Source organism: Aegilops tauschii, chromosome 3 (assembly GCF_002575655.3).
Source record: "Aegilops tauschii subsp. strangulata cultivar AL8/78 chromosome 3, Aet v6.0, whole genome shotgun sequence".
Lineage (NCBI taxonomy): Eukaryota > Viridiplantae > Streptophyta > Magnoliopsida > Poales > Poaceae > Aegilops > Aegilops tauschii.
This window is the reverse complement of record NC_053037.3, coordinates 167,281,673-167,290,640: the sequence shown is the minus strand read 5'-3', so window position 1 is coordinate 167,290,640 and position 8,968 is coordinate 167,281,673.

Below are 8,968 nucleotides of genomic sequence, written 5' to 3'. Positions count from 1 at the left end.
TGAGTGGCTGGAGTAGGAAGAGGAGAGATTGAAGAAGCACGACGGCCGTTGGATGGACATCCAACAGTCACTGCTCTCGTGTGCTAACTAAGTTGACACGGCGTTGCGTGTGCATCAACCTTTTTTTTAGGAAAGCGTACGCGTCAACCTATAGTAGGCACACAAGTCAGCCTCAAATCTGTGGAAAACAGCATACAGCCCATCTATCATTATTTCTAATAATTTACAGCCCATTTGCTAATTCTTAAGGATATTTTTGGAGCCCATGTTCTTTTTGTTAGCATTACAGCACATATTGTGGCCACGGTTAAAAATTATACGAAATTTTGCATATTTCGGTGCGGTCAACTGTTTTTAATCCCGAAATTTCGAGTCACATTCAAACTAATTTGAAAAATAAATTTATATAAATATAAAATCCAAATAATTGTCCACGCATAAAAATCAATGGAATTTAAAATCTTTAAATGAAAAAAAATTGAAACTAATTCCCGGTTTGATGTGTTTTAAAAATGTACAACCCATTTCTCATTACTGATAGCCCATTTTCTGGGCAAGCCGTATGAAACTCTCCTCGTCTTGAAAGATTTGCAGCCCAGCAGGGCTGACAAAGCAAGTAGGCCTCGTTTGGGTATTTCTTTAAAAAAAGTAGAACTGGATTAGCCATTTTCAGCAAGAAAAAACACAACTGGGCTCATGATGTGGTAAACATAAATAAAACCCTGGCTGGACGGGCCATAGCCCCCGCACAGCCCCGTTGTTACCGTGACCCGTCACTAAAACTAGTATAAATAACAACTGCTTGTTCCTGAAAAAAAAGTAAATAACAACTGCGCCCGGTAGGCATCCCACCTTTCTTCTTCAACAATTATCGGTTAGTATCAGTTGAGCCTAAGTTTTTGCTTCTTCACATGAGTTGTGCTATTCTTAGAATGTCATTTTATTTTTGTTTTACTTATTGTTTTAATAAGATACTTAGATCTGATTTTTTTTAAAATAAAATAGAGTCCTCAAATACTTGCCAAGGAGGCTAAGTAAGCGGCATTCACATCCCGTCAACGGAGCTCTTTTCTTTGGAATTGCTCTTGTGCTTCACTTGTATCCTATGAGTAAATTGTTGAATAAATTGAATGTCATGAAGTTGAAAATATATCATGCCTAGTGGTAGCTTCATATTGGGTTTAGAAAGTGAAATCTTTTGAGGCTTGACAATCACAATATTGGTCATACAAGCAATTCACGAATAATTGGCATAAGGAAGAGAACTTTCACATGCAAATGCACTATCCTAGAAATCTTTTGTGATTGTGAGCCCCCATCAAAATATTATATGCCAAAATTGTTGACGTTGGACAAGGAAGAAAACGTAATGATTTATGTTTGTTCATATTCACATAGAAGTTATATTGTCATAGATCCTTCAACATGTGGTGCTTGCCCCCCATCTTTGCCAGCCAAAAATTCCGCACCATGTAGAGATACTACTTGTGCATCCAAAAACCCTTAAACCCAAATCTTATTTTCAAGAGTCCACCATACCTACCTAAGGATTGAGCAAGATCCTTCAAGTAAGTTGTCATCGGTGCAATAAGGCAATAAAAATTGCTTCTAAAAGTGTTAGATCATTTAGTGTAAGAGAAAATTGAGCGTTGTACGAACTTGTGATGGCAAAGAATAAAAACGACAGACTACATAATAAAGCTTGCTATCATAAGGGGCGATATAACGTGACATTCTTTTGCACTAAGGGGTTGAGCATACAAACAAATAAGCGCATGACAACCTCTGCTTCCCTTTGCGAAGGGCCTATCTTTTACTTTTCAGTATTTACTTTAATGCAAAGAGTCAAAGTTTTTCTCTCTATTCCTTTTTATTTTTCTCTTTTCGCAAGCATCATGTGGTGAGGAAAGATCTAAGCACATATGTCCAGTTGAATATGGGTAGCATGAGTTATTATTGTTCACATCACCCTTGAGGTGAATACGTTGGGAGGAAAAACAATAAGCCCCTATCTTTCTATGTATCCTGTTGAAACGTTTTGCTCATGTGTATGCGGTGAGTGTTAGCAATCATAGAAGACTATATGATGGTTGAGTATGTGTAGCTCTTACTTAAACTCTGTTGAATAAGTTGAATTGCAATTGCTTGGTGACTAAAAACATAGGTTGTTGAGTTTCAAGAGAGTTCATTGTTTGAACCTTAACAGGTGAATTGGTTGCTACTATAACATCAGAAGTTTTATAAGAAAGAATTGCTAGGAAACGTGATTGAAATTGTCATAGATCAAACTTGTGCACTTTTCTAGCATTCACACTTCATAAATTATTTCTTTTATCATTTACCTACTCGAGGACAAGTAGGAAATAAGCTTCGGGATGCTGATACGTCTCCAATGTATGTATAATTTATGAAGTATTCATGCTGTTATTTTATCATTCTTGGATGTTTTACAATCATTTTATAGCAACTTTATATCATTTTTTGGGACTAACCTATTGACCCAGTGCCCAGTGCCAGTTGCTGTTTTTTGCTTGTTTTTTACATCGCAAGAAATCAATATCAAACGGAGTCCAAACACCGCGAAACTCGCAGGAGATTTTTTATGGACCAGAACACCCAAGATGGGCCAGAGCAGCACCTGGGGGGTGCCCCGAGGGGGGCACAACCCACCAGGGTGCGCCTGGGGGGCCAGGCACGCCCAGTGAAGGAAATATGCCCTAGAGGCAATAATAAAGTTGTTATTTATATTTCCGTATATCATGATAAATGTTTATTATTCATGCTAGAATTGTATTAACCGGAAACTTAGTACATGTGTGAATACATAGACAAGTAGAGTGTCACTAGTTTGCCTCTACTTGACTATCTCGTTGAATCAAAGATGGTTATGTTTCCTAGCCATAGACATGAGTTGTCATTTGATTAACGGGATCACATCATTAGAGAATGATGTGATTGACTTGACCCATTCCGTTAGCTTAGCACTTGATCGTTTAGTATATTGGTATTGCTTTCTTCATGACTTATACATGTTCCTATGACTATGAGATTATGCAACTCCCAAATACCGGAGGAACACTTTGTGTGCTACCAAACGTCATAACGTAACTGGGTGATTATAAAGGTGCTCTACAGGTGTCTCCGATGGTACTTGTTGAGTTGGCATAGATCAATATTAGGATTTGTCACTCCGATTGTCGGAGAGGTATCTCTGGGCCCTCTCGGTAATGCACATCACTTAAGCCTTGCAAACATTGCAACTAATGAGTTAGTTGCGAGATGATGCATTACGGAACGAGTAAAGAGACTTGCCGGTAACGAGATTGAACTAGGTATTGAGATACGGACGATCGAATCTCGGTCAAGTAACATACCGTTGACAAAGGGAGCAACGTATGTTGTTATGCGGTTTGACCGATAAAGATGTTCGTAGAATATGTAGGAACCAATATGAGCATCCAGGTTCCGCTATTGGTTATTGACCGGAGATGAGTCTCGGTCATGTCTACATAGTTCTCGAACCCGTAGAGTCCGCACGCTTAAAGTTCGGTGACAATCGGTATTATGAGTTTATGTGTTTTGATGTACTAAAGGTAGTTCGGAGTCCCGGATATGATCACAGACATGATGAGAGTCTTGAAATGGTCGAGACATAAAGATCGATATATTGGACGACTATATTTGGACATCAGAATAGTTCTGGGTGAGATCGGGAATATACCGGAGTACCGGGAGGTTACCGGAACCCCCCGGGAGGTATATGGGCCTTAGTGGGCCATAGTGGGAGCGAGGAGAAAGGAGCAAAGGAGGGGGCGCCCCCCCCCCCAAGCCCAATCCGAATTGGGAAGGGGGCCGGCCCCCCTTTCCTTCCTCCTTCCTTCCCCTTCCTTCCACTCCTAGTCCAACTAGGGAAGGGGGGGAATCCTACTCCCGGTGGGAGTAGGACTCCCCATGGGGCGCGCCATAGGAGGGCCGGCCCTCCCCCTCCTCCACTCCTTTATATACGGGGGAGTGGGCACCCCATAGACACACAAGTTGATCATTGATCTTTTAGCCGTGTGCGGTGCCCCCCTCCACCATAATCCACCTCGGTCATATCGTCGTAGTGCTTAGGCGAAGCCCTGCGCCGATAGCTTCATCATCACCGTCATCACGCCGTCATGCTGACGAAGGTCTTCCCCGACACTCTACTAGATCGTGAGTTCGTGGGACGTCATCGAGCCGAACGTGTGCAGATCGCGGAGGTGCCGTACCTTCGGTGCTAGGATCGGTCGATCGTGAAGACGTACGACTGCATCAACCGCGTTGTCATAACGCTTCCGCTTACGGTCTACGAGGGTACGTAGACCGCACTCTCCCCTCTCGTTGCTATGCATCACCAAGATCTTGCGCGTGCGTAGGATTTTGTTTTGAAATTACTACGTTCCCCAACAGTGGCATCCGAGCCAGGTTTATGTGTAGATGTTATATGCACGAGTAGAACACAAGTGAGTTGTGGGCGATACTAGTCATACTGCTTACCAGCATGTCATACTTTGATTTGGCGGTATTGTTGGATGAAGCGGCCCGGACCGACATTACGCGTACGCTTACGCGAGACTGGTTCTACCGACGTGCTTCGCACACAGGTGGCTGGCAGGTGTCAGTTTCTCCAACTTGAGTTGAATCGAGTGTGGCTATGCCCGGTCCTTGTTGAAGGTTAAAACAGCACATACTTGACGAAATATCGTTGTGGTTTTGATGCGTAGGTAAGAACGGTTCTTGCTCAGCCCGTTGCAGCCACGTAAAACTTGCAACAACAAAGTAGAGGACGTCTAACTTGTTTTTGCAGGGCATGTTGTTATGTGATATGGTCAAGACATGATGCTAAATTTTTTTGTATGAGATGATCATGTTTTGTAATAGAGTTATTGGCAACTGGCAGGAGCCATATGGTTGTCGCTTTATTGTATGAAATGCAATCGCCATGTAATTGCTTTACTTTATCACTAAGCGGTAGCGATAGTCGTAGAAGAAATAGTTGGCGAGATGACAACGATGGTACGATGGAGATCAAGGTGTCGCGCAGGTGACGATGGTGATCATGACGGTGCTTTGGAGATGGAGATCAAAGGCACAAGATGATGATGGCCATATCATATCACTTATATTGATTGCATGTGATGTTTATCTTTTATGCATCTTATTTTGCTTAGTTCGGCGGTAGGATTATAAGATGATCTCTCACTAAATTTCAAGGTACAAGTGTTCTCCCTGAGTATGCACCGTTGCGAAAGTTCGTCGTGCCGAGACACCATGTGATGATAGGGTGTGATAAGCTCTACATTCACATACAACGGGTGCAAGCCAGTTTTGCACACGCAGAATACTCAGGTTAAACTTGACGAGCCTAGCATATGCAGATATGGCCTCGGAACACTGAGACCAAAAGGTCGAGCGTGAATCATATAGTAGATATGATCAACATAGTGATGTTCACCATTGAAAACTACTCCATCCGACGTGATGATCGGACATGGTTTAGTTGATATGGATCACGTGATCACTTAGATGATTACAGGGATGTCTATCTAAGTTGGAGTTCTTAAGTAATTTGATTAATTGAACTTTAATTTATCATGAACTTAGTACCTGATAGTATTTTGCATGTCTATGTTGTTGTAGATAGATGGCCTGTGTTGTTGTTCCGTTGAATTTTAATGTGTTCCTAGAGAAAGCTAAGTTGAAAGATGATGGTAGCAACTACACGGACTGGGTCCGTAACTTGAGGATTATCCTCATTGCTGCACAGAAGAATTACGTCCTGGAAGCACCGCTAGGTGCTAAACCCGCTGCAGGAGCAACGCCAGATGTTATGAACGTCTGGCAGAGCAAAGCTGATGACTACTCGATAGTTCAGTGTGCCATGCTTTACGGCTTAGAACCGGGACTTCAACAACGTTTTGAACGTCATGGAGCATATGAGATGTTCCAGGAGTTGAAGTTAATATTTCAAGCAAATGCCCGGATTGAGAGATATGAAGTCTCCAATAAGTTCTACAACTACAAGATGGAGGAGAATAGTTCTGTCAGTGAGCATATACTCAAAATGTCTGGGTATAACAATCACTTGATTCAACTGGGGGTTAATCTTCCGGATGATAGTGTCATTGACAGAATTCTTCAATCACTGCCACCAAGCTACAAGAGCTTCGTGATGAACTATAACATGCAAGGGATGGATAAGACAATTCCCGAGCTCTTCGCGATGCTAAAGGCTGCGCAGGTAGAAATCAAGAAGGAGCATCAAGTGTTGATGGTCAACAAGACCACCAGTTTCAAGAAAAAGGGTAAAGGGAAGAAGGGGAACTTCAAGAAGAACGGCAAGCAAGTTGCTGCTCAAGTGAAGAAACCCAAGTCTGGACCTAAGCCTGAGACTAAGTGCTTCTACTGCAAAGGGACTAGTCACTGGAAGCGGAACTGCCCCAAGTATTTGGCGGATAAGAAGGATGGCAAGTTGAACAAAGGTATATGTGATATACATGTTATTGATGTGTACCTTACTAATGCTCGTAGTAGCGCCTGGGTATTTGATACTGGTTCTGTTGCTAATATTTGCAACTCGAAACAGGGACTACGGATTAAGCGAAGATTGGCTAAGGACGAGGTGAAGATGCGCGTAGGAAATGGTTCCAAAGTCGATGTGATCGCGGTTGGCACGCTACCTCTACATCTACCTTCGGGATTAGTTTTAGACCTGAATAATTGTTATTTGGTGCCAGCGTTGAGCATGAACATTATATCTGGATCTTGTTTGATGCGAGACGGTTATTCATTTAAATAAGAGAATAATGGCTGTTCTATTTATATGAATAATATCTTTTATTGTTATGCACCCTTGGAGAGTGGTCTATTTATATTGAATCTCAATAGTAGTGATACACATATTCATAATATTGAAGCCAAAAGATGTAGAGTTGATAATGATAGTGCAACTTATTTGTGGCACTGTCGTTTAGGTCATATTGGTGTAAAGCGCATGAAGAAACTCCATTCTGATGGACTTTTGGAATCACTTGATTATGAATCACTTGGTACTTGCGAACCATGCCTCGTCGGCAAGATGACTAAAACACCGTTCTCCGGAACAATGGAGCGAGCAACATATTTCTTGGAAATCATACATACTGATGTATGTGGTCCTATGAATGTTGAGGCTCGCGGCGGGTATCGTTATTTTCTCACTTCACAGATGATTTGAGCAGATATGGGTATATCTACTTAATGAAACATAAGTCTGAAACATTTGAAAAGTTCAAAGAATTTCAGAGTGAAGTGGAAAATCATTGTAACAAGAAAATAAAGTTTCTACGATCTGATCACGCAGGAGAATATTTGAGTTACGAGTTTGGTCTTTATTTGAAACAATGCGGAATAGTTTCACAACTCACGCCACCCGGAACACCATAGCGTAATGGTGTGTCCGAACGTCGTAATCGTACTTTACTAGATATGGTGTGATCTATGATGTCTCTTACTGATTTACCGCTATCGTTTTGGGGTTATGCTTTAGAGACGACTGCATTCACATTAAATAGGGCACCATCTAAATCCGTTGAGACGACACCTTATGAACTATGGTTTGGCAAGAAACCAAAGTTGTCGTTTCTTAAAGTTTGGGGCTGCGATGCTTATGTGAAAAAGCTTCAACCTGATAAGCTCGAACCCAAATCGGAGAAATGTGTCTTCATAGGATACCCAAAGGAGACTGTTGGGTACACCTTCTATCACGGATCCGAAGGCAAGACATTCGTTGCTAAGAATGGATCCTTTCTAGAGAAGGAGTTTCTCTCGAAAGAAGTGAGTGGGAGGAAAGTAGAACTTGATGAGCTAACTATACCTGCTCCCTTATTGGAATGAAGTTCATCACATAAATCTTTTCGTGTGACTCCTACACCAATTAGTGAGGACGCTAATGATAATGACCATGTAACTTCAGATCAAGTTACTACTGAACCTCGTAGGTCAACCAGAGTAAGATCCGCACCAGAGTGGTACAGTAATCCTGTTCTGGAGGTCATGTTACTTGACCATGACGAACCTACGAACTATGAGGAAGCGATGATGAGCCCAGATTCCGCAAAATGGCTTGAGGCCATGAAATCTGAGATGGGATCCATGTATGAGAACAAAGTGTGGACTTTGGTTGACTTGCCCGATGATCGGCAAGCCATCGAGAATAAATGGATCTTCAAGAAGAAGACTGACGCTGACAGTAATGTTACTGTCTACAAAGCTCGACTTGTTGTGAAAGGTTTTCGACAAGTTCAAGGAGTTGACTATGATGATACCTTCTCACCCGTAGCGATGCTTAAGTCCGTCTGAATCATGTTAGCAATTGCCGCATTTTATGATTATGAAATTTGGCAAATGGATGTAAAGACTGCATTCCTGAATGGATTTCTGGAAGAAGAGTTGTATATGATGCAACCTGAAGGTTTTATCGTCCAAAGGATGCTAACAAAGTGTGCAAGCTCCAGCGATCCATTTATGGACTGGTGCAAGCATCTCGGAGTTGGAATAAACGTTTTGATAGTGTGATCAAAGCATATGGTTTTATACAGACTTTTGGAGAAGCCTGTATTTACAAGAAAGTGAGTGGGAGCTCTGTAGCATTTCTAATATTATATGTGGATGACATATTGTTGATTGGAAATGATATAGAATTTCTGGATAGCATAAAAGGATACTTGAATAAGAGTTTTTCAATGAAAGACCTCGGTGAAGCTGCTTATATATTGGGCATCAAGATCTATAGAGATAGATCAAGACGCTTAATTGGACTTTCACAAAGCACATACCTTGATAAAGTTTTGAAGAAGTTCAAAATGGATCAAGCAAAGAAAGGGTTCTTGCCTGTGTTGCAAGATGTGAAGTTGAGTCAGACTCAATGCCCGACCACTGCAGAAGATAGAGAGAAAATGAAAGG